Genomic DNA, 13,188 nt, shown 5'->3' with positions numbered 1-13,188 from the left:
CGCCCAAACCGCTTCATTTGTGCTTTTAGTGAGGTTTACCTCGACTTGCTTTTCTACTCTAATCACCTCATCAGTTACAAGATTGTCAACACGTGGAAGGCAAGGACGGTGTTGGGGTACCCAGTCTCTAGTTCACTGTGTGATGGCGGAGGTGGGGGAGGTAATGAATGGCATCAGATGATGCTGTTGAAAACCAGGTAGATGGCAGACTCTAGGAGAGCTGTCTGCGGGAGGGAGGCAGGAAGTAGATAAGATCACCCTGGACCTGGTTTCAGATGAGAAGACATTAGCAACTGTAGCTGAAATCAAGATTGACTGTGTTCCCTGTGGGGGTGGGAGATAAGGCTTTGATCTCTGGGTTAGGTCAGTTCTGTGCTAAAGGGGAAGTTCCAGCACAGACCAATTTCAGTCTTCTTGGCCTTTTCCTTCTGGAGAAGCAAACTCAATTCCTTTCCATGCCTTCTTGGCTCTGGAGTTTACATGCAGAAATGAAATCCTCATCATTTAAAACAAAGGCTTGGCCTGGGAAAGTTGAAAATGTACTCTGTCGTTCCAGGAAAAAAATCAGTAAAAAATTGCCATAAGTCAAATTGTGAAAGACCACATATTACTGGACAAATCTCATTTTAAATGACAGAGTCTTTAGGGTTGGTAGGTTGAGAAGATGTCGTAGATGAACTTGACCTCAACCTTTGGCAAGGCCTTCATTTCAACCCTGCATTTCACTTTTCTCAAAAAGCTGGAAAAATATGTTTTATAAAGCATGCTATAGACCTCATGGGCAGATGTTTATGGGCTATTATAGAGATTGTCCATGGATCAACATCTTCATGAAAACCATTAAATTACTAGGAATCAACCCACAACTCAAGGGGCTTTATGTTTTTCTTTGTAACTAGGAGGTCCAGATGACACCAAACTAAGGACAAGAGGGGGAGGGAGGCTGGAAGAAAGAGTTAATGGGGAGAAGGTAATGGAGAAGGTAGGACAGGAGAGGGGACGAAACTAATAGACGCAGCATGTATTGATAATTTATTATCTGTCAATTCCTTGGGCTTTCACATTTATCAGCTCATTTAATCCCACCCAATTTTTAGGTGGGTGTTATTGCCTTCACTGAATACATGAGGAGACTGACGCTTGGCTAGATGAGTTTACTCACCCACAGCTAGTAAATGGCAAAGCACAGGTGGAAACCCAAGGCTATCTGATTCCAAACGTGTATATTTCAAGATGAGGCTGACGAATCACTTCCTTTAAAAAGTCTTCTAGATTCACTCTCTTTTGTCTGTTTCTTTCTTTGTGTTGATACAGACATCTATCAAAGGACCTATGACCTATATTTTACTTCTATATTTCTTTGAATCTCTGCTCTCAGTACTAGAAGTCATGAATGGACACACTATATGGGGATGAACTAAGATGGAAAAATGAGGCTACTAAAAAATAGGAATAGGTCTCCAAACGGTCTCAAAAGAAATGCCTCCTTCGCCCAAAAATATTTAAATAAGAGAGAGAGGGAGAAGAAGGAGAGTGGGGGGTGGGGAAGGAAGGAAGACCAACAACCATGTGTTAAATGGTAATTCCAACTGCTACCATTAACTGTGAGCTGGGCACTACGCTAAGTGCTCTACATAGATTAGCTAATTTAATCCCATGAAGTGGATATTATTAATTCCATTTTACGGTTGAGGAAATGGGTTTAGAGTTGTGGTAAATCTACCCTGCAGCAGCCAAGTAGCTAATACGTGGGATTTGAGCATGGATTTAAACCCATGACTGTTTTAAACCAAAGCCTGTGCCTCAAATCACTGTAGCAAGTACGCATACCTAAAGAAAAAGAATAGCAATGGCTAAAACGTACCAAGCCCTACTGCGTGTCAGGCACGTAGTGTAAGTTACAGGAAGGAAGGCATTCTCAAGCCTTGAGCCCTGGGCCCTTAGGGGGCGTGGCTCCCACCCGCAGGATCCGCCAGGTGCGCGCGCCGAAGGCTGGAGCGGTTGGGGACGCCGGCTGCTGCACCGCGTGGCTTTCGGCTACACAGGACAAAGCAGAAGCGGCACCTGGCTTCCCGCCAACCACGCCCAAAGTGTCGCCACGCCCACCGCTCCTGGGCTCGTCCACAGGGCTCTGCTGCCAGTTTAGATGGCCTTTTCACCCGAAGGCTGCGGTAGCAAGCAGAGGACAGACAGTGGCGACTTTATTTAGCGGTGGGCGTGTGGTGTGGTGAGGGGAGGCGGGGCAGAAGACTCGAGGCGCCCCGTGTTGATTCTGACTTAACTCTTCTAGTTCTCCATTCTCCCAATTCTCCCAGTGCCCGTCCTTCGGCTTCTTCCTGGGCCCCTAGTTAGCACCTTCTCTCCCCCCAGGTCCCCACGTGGGATAGGTGGGCCTGTCCTCTCCGGCGTCAGCCAGCCGGGTGTTCGGATTTCCTCTGCCGGGCTCCTGCTGGGTCTGAATTGGGGGTAACGGGGAGGTACGCAGTCCTTTTGGTAGAGTGACAGTCTGGTTTTTGCTTCAACTCTAACGCCATCCTTCTCCACCTCTCCATCCAATGCATTCGGTAGCCCCTTTCCTTCTGATTTACCTCTAGGTGAGCACATCTGACCACTGTGAATATTCACTCTCTTCTAAGAGCCACACGTTATGGCAATTAGCCTGGCTTTGGAATGAAAAAACTCTAGAGAGGCTAGAGCTCTTCTAGCAGAAATGAACCAGGACATTATTCGCAAATAAAGCAAGAATCAAAAGGGAAAATGCAGCAAATGTCCCTATTTAAAAAAGAAGAAAATAAAAAGAAGAGCAGCTATAAATACACATTTTGAAGAAGACTGAGAGGAAATACGCCGAATATTAAAAGAGGTAATCTCCAGCCAAAGGGGAATGACAGATAATTTCTATCTTGTGCTTTAAAAACATCTACATTTCTCAATTTTTCAGCAATCCATATGAATTAATTTTCAATGTCCGTTCTATGAAATTGGTTGAGATTTTCTTTTTAGTGGCTTCCTGTGTGGCCAATTTTAGCAAATATCCTGCTCATGCTTGCAGAGAATAGTTAATCTCTGTTTTGGAATGGACATTTCTATTTTTATTTTCATCCTATATAAAGTTTTAAAATAGTCTATATCCTTATTTCTTTAATCCTGATTTATCAGCTTTTGAGAGATGGATTAAAATCTCCCAGGTTTGGGGCGCCTGGGTGGCTTGGTTGGTTGAGCGTCCTACTTCGGCTCAGGTCATGATCTCTTGGTGGTGGGTTCAAGCCCTGTGTAGGACTTGGTGCTGACAGCTCAGAGCCTGGAGCCTGCTTCAGATTCTGTTGTCTCCCTCTCTCTCTGCCCCTCTCATGCTCTGTCTCTGTCTCTCAAAAACAAGTAAATATTAAAAAAAAAAAAAAAAATTTCCCAGGTTTATGGACTTGTTAATCCCTTGGTCTAATTCTGCCCATTTTTGTGGTCCTAGATACATAACATTCACAGGTTTACAAAAAAATGAATATTTATAACTTAAAAAAATGTTTATTTTGAGAGAGAAAGAGAGAGAGCATGCCAGGGAGGGGCAGAGAGAGAGATATAGATAGAGAGAGAGAGAGAGAGAGAGAGAACCCCAAGAAGGCTCTGTGCTGTCCGTGCAGAGCCCAACTCGGGGCTCTATCTCATGAACTGTGAGATCATGACCTGAGTGGAAATCGAGGTCTGCTCGGTCCACTTAACCGACTGAACCACCCAGGCTCCCCTATAACTTTTTTTAGTTGGTGAGTCGTCTAAAACTTAAAAAAAAAAATCTTTGGAATACATGTATATACACTTCATTTTAAGTGTAACTCGTATAAACTATAACTAGGTTTAAAAAATCGCTATTTTAATAGTGATTCTCGTTTTGTATTTATTGTGATTACTGATGTATTGAAAATAATTTCTGCCATCTTATTTTGTGTCTTTTTCAATTTATCATGCTTTCTCTCTCTCTCTCTCTCTCACTCTTTTTTCCCTCCTTCTTTGGTTGGGTTTACCTAGGTCTTTTGTTCTCTGTCAATTTTTAAGTTAAACAAAGTCTACATCTAATTGATACTTTCACTCTCTACGTGAAGATTTTTATTTTAATTTCCTTCAGAAATACTTTTTCTCCCATCTTTTTTTGTCATTATTATCCAGTACTTTGAGTCCAGCCTTAAAAAAATTTCTTTGGTAGTGGCTCGGTTGGTTGAACACCCGACTTTTGATTTTGGCTCAGGTCATGATCCTAGGGGTCCTGGGAGACCTGCTTAAGATTCTCTCTCTCTCCCCCACTTACCGTCTCCCCCACTCATGCTCTCTCTCTCTCTCAAAAAAAAAAATTCTTTGTTTTCATGGTCATCAGTCCCATAACACGCATAAAGATTGATGTTCTCTGCAGGGGCGCCTGGGGGGCTCAGTCGGTTGAACATCTGACTTCGGCTCAGGTCATGATCTCACGATTTGTGGGTTCAAGCCCCGCCTCGGGCTCTGTGCTGCCAGCTCAGAGCCTGGAGCCTCCTTCAGATTCTGTGTCTCCCTCTTTCTCTGCCTCTCCCCCACTCATGCTCTGTCTCTGTCTCTCAAAAATAAATAAACGTTAAAAAAATTAAAAGAAAAAAAATCTGTGTTTTCTGCAATACTTGTAAAACAATAGCAACCCTCTGCTTACAGCTCTCCATCTGGGTCTTCCCCCTTCGCCCTTACTTCTCATCCTGGTTCCCTACTGCCTGGAAGCAAACATATTGAAAAACGCCAGGTATTTCTTTAATCTTATCTCTCTCTCAATAATACGTTTATATTGCTGTTTTTTGAGTTTTCAGTTTTAGACATTCCCTACTGATTTCTCACTATGAACATTGAGGGTTTTTTTTCTCTTTATTCCGTCCCCCACCAAAATATAGACAAACATCCCTCTCTTGGCATTTGTCTTTTTTTTTTTAAATTAATTTATTTATTTTGGGGGAGGGAGGGGCAGAGGGAGAGGGAGAGGGAGAGGGAGAGAAACCCAAGCAGGGTCTGCGCTATCAGCACGAGAGCCCAGTGCAGGGCTTGAATGCACAAACTGTGAGATCATGACCTGAGCTGAAATCAAGAGTCAGATTCAGGGCACCTGGGTGGCTCAGTCAGTTAAGCGTCCTACTCTGGGTTTTGGCTCAGGTCCAGATCGATCTCACAGTTTTGGGAGTTTGAGCCTCGCATCGGGCTCTGTGCTGGCAGTGCGGAATCTGCTTGGGATTCTCCCTCCCTCCCTCTCTCTCCTTCCCCCACTCATGCAGTCTCTGTCTCTCTCAAAATAAATAATAAATAAATAAACTTAAAAAAAAAAAAGAGTCAGATGCTTAACCAACTGAGCCACGCACGTGCCCTCTATGCATTTGCCTTCAACAGTTATATCATAATTTTGTTTATAAGTAGCCAGTGTGAATATAATTATTATTCACAGTTGAACCATGTTGTTTGCTATTACTTTTCCTCTCTTGCATAACTTTGTTTTCCGTTCAGTTAAGAATTATTGTTTGTTTAATTTCCAGCAGATGTCTCACTAATTCAGCCTCACACTTTCCCCTAATTGCCTAAATCTCCTCTTGGCAAATACATCAATTACTTTCTCAGTGTCATTTGTTTTGTTTTGTTTTGTTTTTTTTCCCATAAGTCTTTTCTGGACCTTTCTGACCTATCCTCATCTCTACGCTAGTGTAGAGCCGTTGCCCTGGGATCTCCTCTTATTCTCATTCTCGGAATTCCTTTGGCTTCTGGAAGCCTGGTTTCCTGGGCATCCTCCTGTTTTTAGTAGGATACCATTGTGCTCAAACACCCCTGATATTCCCCTCGTCAAGAGACCCTCTCTTTTAATCTTCAGAGAGTGAGCCTCCAGTCTTATGCTGGGGGAGGGGAAGAGCAAATGCCTGATGTGCAGTGATAGATCTGTCGAGTTCACCTTAAAAGATGCCCAGTGCAGTCTGTGGGTTTCGTCCGTCTTCTGCTCACCTCTACTGACAGCTAGCGTTGCCAGTTGCCTGGCCTTTTGGGTGCTCTGTCCTGTAAATCAGATCGATCGCCAATATTCCCCAACTGACTTGCCTCCTGCTTTTCGGCATCCAGCATTTTGTTGCTGCTGAAATACTTCCTGTTCTTTTCATTCTGGTGGGCTTCATGTTTGAAAAAAAAAATCTGTTGATTGTCATTTTTTGTGGGGTTTCAGGAAGAAGCAGAATCAAATGGTAGCTTTTAATATGCTATCTTTAACTGGGAGTGCCAGCTGGTTTTTGAAAACACACACAAAATGATTGATGTTGTAATTTTTTTCACATTCAGTATTTATTTAGACTTACCAGCATATTTTAACAATTCTTCTGCATACTCTTGCTTCTTTGTCCTTTTCATCCCTTCTAGGTTCATTTTTTTCTTATTTAGTATTTCTTTTTGTGAGGGTCTATTAGTAGTAATTTCTAAGTGCTTAAGTGTCAAAAAATTTCTCATTTGCCTCGACTTGTAAATGATATTTTGCCTCACTTTAGAAATTTTGGTTCCAATTTTGTTTCCTCAGCACATCAAAGATATTACTTCTTTGTCTTCCAGCATTTATTTTTGCTGATGAAAAGTCTTTTTTTTTTTTTTTTCTCAGTATTCTTGCCATGACTTTATTGTAATCTGCCTTTTTCCTTTGTTGGCTATAGAGTTTTTTCTTTGTCCTTGTAGAATGCTGGCTTCCCAAATCGTACCCAAATAACCTCTTGGTAGCAAAAAACTGTGTTTATTGCTTATTAGAGGAAGGGAGAATGACAACTCCACAGATAGTGTCTCCACAAGACCTGACTGACTGGGATGTTGAACTGTGGTTTAAGGCAGGTCTTTCAACTCAGGAACTTGGTTGCAACGAGGTAATTATCATGATATAAGAGTTTGGGATTTGCGGCAATAGCAAGGTGAGGGTTTTGATACAAGGCATTCAAAGAGTCTTGGAGTGTGAACTCTGTGTTGATGTTTTCTTGAATCGCTGGGTCTTATGATGAGTTCCTATGATGAGCTACAAAGTTATTTGCAACTTTTCCTTTCTTGGATACAAATCACCTGGGATAGCAAAATTATGCTACTGACGGCTGTGGAATGGGAAGGGGCGGTGGAATGGGAAGGGGCCGTGGAATAGGAAGGGCGTGTTAAAGCAGACACCAAACGATGTGGGTGTAGATAGTTTTCGTTTTCATTGTTCTCTCTTGGGGCCACTTTCAGCCTGAGCTAGAGGAGAATGGGCCGCTAGTATAGGTCTTCGCTGCTCTTTGAGGTCTCACGATCTGGTACCAAGTTTCTGGGAATGTTTAGTTCAACCTCCAAGGTTCTGAGCATGTTTGTTTCAACCTCTGTCAGCATCAGATTTCTTGCTCGTTTTGCTGGACGAGTATTTGCTCCCAGCTCTTGACTTTACACGTCTCTGCAGGACCTGGTGCGCCTATGGGGCCAACTCTTGCTTTGCTCATTGAAAACTCAGCCCCCCTCTTTGCCTGGTCTTCACCCTGCTGCGGGACCCATGGGTTTGTCCCTCTCTTAGCACTCCTCCCGTTTCTGGTGTGTAGAGGTTTTCCTTTCTATTGCTATGTATTTTTCTCATCAACATTTTATGCTAAAGAACTCCAGTCTTAAAGAGAATTTAAAAATATAGTGAAATGAATATTCTTCATCCTCTAGATTTAACAGTTGTTAATGTTTTGTCACATTTGCTCTATTTGTGTATGTATAAACATGTTTATATAAATATGTATGTGACTTATTTCTAATTTCTTGCTGAGATATATCTATATCTATCTATCTATCTACATACACACATAATTTTCTGCTGTTTTATAAATATAAATTTATAATTAATTTGTGGACCCCCAACATCCTTTTATCTCAAACACCTTAGCATGTACTTACTAAAAATAAGCACATTCTCATATATACCCCCAGTGCCATTATGAAACCTAAGGAAATTGATAGTAATTCTTCTATGTATTTTAAGAGGTATACTCAATTTTCTCCAATTGAGGATATATATTTTTAAGTTTATTTATTTATTTTTGAGAGAGAGAGAGAGAGAGAGAGAAGGTAAGGGGCAGAGAGAGAGAGAGAGAGAGAGAGAAGGTAAGGGGCAGAGAGAGAGAGAGAGAGGAGCAGAGAATATGAAGAGGGCTCTATGCTGACAGCAGAGAACCCCATGAAGGGCTTGAACTCACAAACCATGAGATCATGGGCCAATGTCGGAAGCTCAACTGACTGAGCCACCCAGGCGCACCCTGAGGAGAAATTTCTGTAGCGTATTTTTTTCAACAACGACCCAACCAATGTTCACGAATTACATTTGGTTGTTAGGCCTTTGAACTAAGAATACAATCCCTCCACCATGTTTCCCCTCATTACATTGGCTTATTAGACATACCAGCCCATTGCCTTAAAGGATGTCCCACATACTGGACTTATTTGACTGTTTCTTCATAGTTCAATTAAAATTTTCTTCTACCCCTTTATTTCTTGTACACTTAGAGTTATGTCAACAGCTGTGATTAGTCTTGGGGTAATCAAGTCGGCTCAAGTCAGTGGAGCATGTGATGCTTGATCTTGGGGCTGTTATTTGAGCCCCATGTTGAGTGTAGAGATTATTTCACAGGTGGTACTGTGCACTTCATATTATAACACATTAAAAATGGCTATATACTTCTAAAGTATAATTTTACATTAAACGTATTTATGTGTTTTGAGCTGAGTAGGAATGGCAACAATTCAGTATGTGCTCAAATAATCATTTATGGTAGCAATACAGTTTTCATTTGTTTGTTTTTTAAGATTTTATTTGTAAGTAATCTCTGTACCCAATATGGGGCTCAAACTCACAACTCCAAGATCAAGAGTTGCATGCTCTTCCGACTGAGCCAGCCAGGTGCCTCTGCTCCTTTTTTTTTTTTTTTGGGCTTTTTCTTAAGAGAACAGATACCCTACAATATAAATGTTGAATGAGTGACTAAATAAATGCAAATTTAAGGAGTATGTCCAGTTCTGGGTTGCATGAAGGGGAGCGTGGTCTAGAGAGACCATGAGGAAGATCATCTTGACATTTTTTTCACCAATGGTCAAAACCTCCTGGTATTTAATTTAGCATTAATTCAGCATTTAATTCAAATCAGCGTGGTGTTTAATTCAACACTAGCTTAAGCACTGAAAGTCTCTACCGTGTGCAGGACATAGTCCTTACCTGTCAATCTTTTAAAATTCATTTTAGCAACACAGATTCCAGAGATTAGAAAATATGATCATTTGCAAAAAACAAAACAAAACAAAACACCAAAAAACTTTTACTGATGAGTAATTTGGCTGCAGAAGGGAGGACTGGAGAGAAATTAAAAGACTTTTTTTTAGTTTATAAAGTATTCTTCATCCTTGATGAAGTCAGATGTGCTTCCACATTAGAGGCCAAGAATAGATAAATAGGACTTCTGACAGTGTTAGATCTGTTACAGAATGTTCCTAGCAGGGCACCTGGGTGGCTCAGTCGGTTAAGCGTCCAACTTCGGCTCGGGTCATGATCTCGCCATTCCCGAGTTCAAGCCCTGGGTCTGTCTCTGTGCTGTCAGCTCAGCCTGGAGCCTGCTTAGATTCTGTGTCTTCCTCTCTCTCTGCCCCTCCCCCACTCACACTCTGTCTTTCTCTCTCAAAAATAAACATTGAAAAACAAACCAAAACCACCCCAAAATGTTCCTAGCAATAAATATGTGTTATGAATAAATATATAGTACAGCCAGAAGCTGGGATTAATTTTCTTCAATCTGAAATAGTTTAAGTTAACTTCTACAGTTCATCGGGTCAGTGTTCTCAATGATGTCTCTAGGGATTTCCATACTTCTGATTTCAGGTTGAAAATAGGTAGCAAAAATTAATTTAGCTGATTCTTAGTCATTCATCGTGGGAGGAAAAATTAGGAGAGTAAATGTATACAGACTAAACAGTTCTTTTTTTAAATTTTAATTTTAATTAACTTATTTGTTTTTAATATAACTTATTGTCAAATTGGCTAACATACAGTGTGTAAAGTGTGCTCTTGGCTTTTGGGGTAGATTCCTGTGGTTCATTGCTTACATATAGTACGCAGTGCTCATCCCAACAAGTGTCCTCCTCAATGCCCATCACCCACTTTCCCCTCTCCCCCACCCCCCATCCACCCCCGGTTTGTTCTCAGTATTTAGGAGTCTGTTATGGTTTGCCTCCCTCCCTCTCCGTTTGTAACTGTTTTTTTTTTTCTTCTACTTCCTTTCCCCCATGGTCTTCTGTTAAGTTTCTCAAGATCACATATGAGTGAAAACATATAATATCTGTCCTTTTCTGACTGACTTGTTTCACTTAGCGTAATATCCTCCAGTTCCATCCATGTTGCTACAAAGGGCCATATTTTATTCTTTCTCATTGCCAAGTAGTATTCCATTGTATATATAAATCACGTCTTCTTTATCCATTCATCAGCTGATGGGCATTTGGGCTCTTTCCATAATTTGGCTATTGTTCAAAGCGCTGCTGTAAACATTGGGGTACAAGTGCCCCTATGCATCAGTACCCCTGTATCCCTTGGGTAAATTCCTAGCAGTGCTATTGCTGGGTCCTAGGGTAGTTCTATTTTTAAGTTTTTGAGGAACCTCCAGACTGTTTTCCAGATTGCCTGCACCAGTTTGCATTCCCACCAACAGTGCAAGAGGGTTCCCCTTTTTCTACATCCTTGCCAACATCTGTTGTTTCTTGAGTTGTTCATTCTAGCTACTCTGCCCAGTGTGAGGAGGTATCTCAGTGTGGCTTTGATTTGTATTTCCCTGATGCTGAGTGATATTCAGCATCTTTTCATGTGTTCGTTGGCCATCTTCCTTGGAGAAGTGTCTATTCATGTCTTCTGCCCGTTTCTTCACTGGGCTATTTGTTTTTCAGGTGTTGAGTTTGGTAAGTTCTTTATAGATGAGACTAAACATCCTACAATGGTGACATTCTTTACTAGTGATCCTGAGAAATTATACCTCATGAACTCACTGAGATACTTCTACCCAGAGTTAGTGAAAGGTTGGTGAAAAGTGTATGGAAGTTCCTTGTACTGTTCTTGCAACTTTTCTGTAAATTGGAAATTATTTCAACATAAAGAGTTAAAATAAAGCCTCTGGCACCTAAGAGGAATGAGACAGATATATCGAATATATTTCTCTCTGGGTGCCACACGGTCATGATTGTTAATATGTTTTACTTATGTGCCCTTATCAATGCATATTTACCTTTCTCTGGATAGAATTTCAACATGATTGGTTTCTCCTTCTAAATCTGTAGGAGATTAAAGGAAGCAAATCAGAAATCTAGAATGGTGATATTTTGCAACCTAATAGCAATGCCTTCAGAAAAAGGCAAAAAAAAAAAAAATCCAAGAATTAAAAAATGTAGAGGCAGATAGTCCCCATACTTCAATAGCTCCTCAAGCATTGCTGATTTACGGGATTGCAAAAAACTGAACGATGCACGGATATTGATTAAGGAATTCATATGTGTAAAGCAATTAGAATAGTGTCTGGTGCCTGGTAAGCACTAAATAAATATTAGGCTATTATTAGGTTTATCAGGATATTCTTGTGTTGTCACACAAAGGATAAATTCAGCTCTTTTTTTCCTAAGAAGGCAAGCAACTTTGCCGTATATTGTGTTGGATGGTTGAAGGTGATGATGAAAGTTTGGTCCCTCTCCTGTGCTCTAGAAAAATGTAGACCCAGTTTTCCTTCCCCTCCCCCCCAACCGGCTTGCTACTCCTTATGTAGCGTGTTCTGCTAGGCAGTGGCTGTAGCAGCCATGTGGATAGGGGTGGGGGCTGTAACTCACACTCCAAGGCAGCATAGACTATTCCAAATAGTTTGAAAGTAATCGAGGGAAACAGAGGAGAGGAAGGCGGATAAAGCAGGGAGGAAGGAGTGGAAATGGATGATAGGGAAGCAAGCCCTCAGCTATCTAGGAAACTCAGCTGTTCACAATGAGTCATTTCCTTCAAGTTCGGCTGGCATCTAGGACTTCTTTCCAAAGATGGAATGAAAGGTTTTGTGTCTAGTAAGGGAATTTCAGAGCCCAGGAAAACAGGAGTAAATAAAGGAACACAGTGCTTGAGTATTGGCTCTAGGCCATTTTCACTGCCTGTGGCAAACCACCTAACCTCACAGAGACTTCCCTCCTCACCTGTAGATGGAGAATTTTGATTTCTACCCAGCGCCGTTGACTTTTCAGGGCTGTTTGAGGCTCTTAGGGAGGTCATCTATGGTGACCACGTTTCCTGAACCAAGAATCGAAAATGCATGATCTGACAAAAGCAAGGGTATGTGCACAGGATATTTGTAACTGTGTTGCCTCAGAAAATCCAGGACTTGTAGGGATAAATGAACTGGGAGAAAAAAGCAAAAAAAGAAGCGGTTTGGGGTTACGAGCAAGAAAAAGAGATCTGGGAGGAATTCACCTCTCCAGCCACTGGAGGCTGCTCTGGTTTTTCTTATAAGTAGCTCCATGCAGCCAACATGCTTTATTAGCCAAGGAATCTGAACACTGAACACTGAGGAGCAGAAATAGAAAAGAAAGATGATCGAAGGAGAAAACTGTGGACAAGAGCTCTTCGTCCCTGGCAGAAGAAGGATGACTCATGAAGAGGGCATCTCCTATGAGGGCATAACTCCTTATGAAAGTCCGGTGTGTGTTGGGTGGGGGAGGAGGGGCTCCTGGGTGTGTCTGAGGGTTAAGCATCTGACTCTTGATTTTGGCTCAGGTCATGAGCTCATGGTTTGTGAGATCGAGCCCCAAGTCAGGCTCTGTGCTGAGTGTGGGGCCTGCTTGGGATTCTCTCTCTCTCTCCCTCTCTCTCTCTCTGCCCCTGTCCCGCTCATGCTTCCCCCCCCCCCCCCCACCAAGTAAATAAACTTAAAAAAAATAAAAGGAAGTCTGGTGGGATAGTAGGTGGGCTCAGCTACGTGACATCTGACATTATGGAACTCAGGTTTCCTCTTAATTAGAGAACATAAGGGGACAGTAAATACCTCTGAGGGAGAGGTGTCAAATTCACACAGAGGTGCAAATGACTAACACCAGGTTCTTTCCTGATAGTGAAACTTTATGAGCCAGAGGAAGGAATGAAATCTATTTCCTCCTAAAAACCTGTTTCTAATT

Source organism: Panthera pardus, unplaced genomic scaffold (assembly GCF_024362965.1).
Source record: "Panthera pardus isolate Hobbes unplaced genomic scaffold, ASM2436296v1 HiC_scaffold_13, whole genome shotgun sequence".
NCBI lineage: Eukaryota > Metazoa > Chordata > Mammalia > Carnivora > Felidae > Panthera > Panthera pardus.
The sequence above is the reverse complement of the archived record's forward strand: the minus strand, read 5'-3'. Positions refer to the sequence as shown.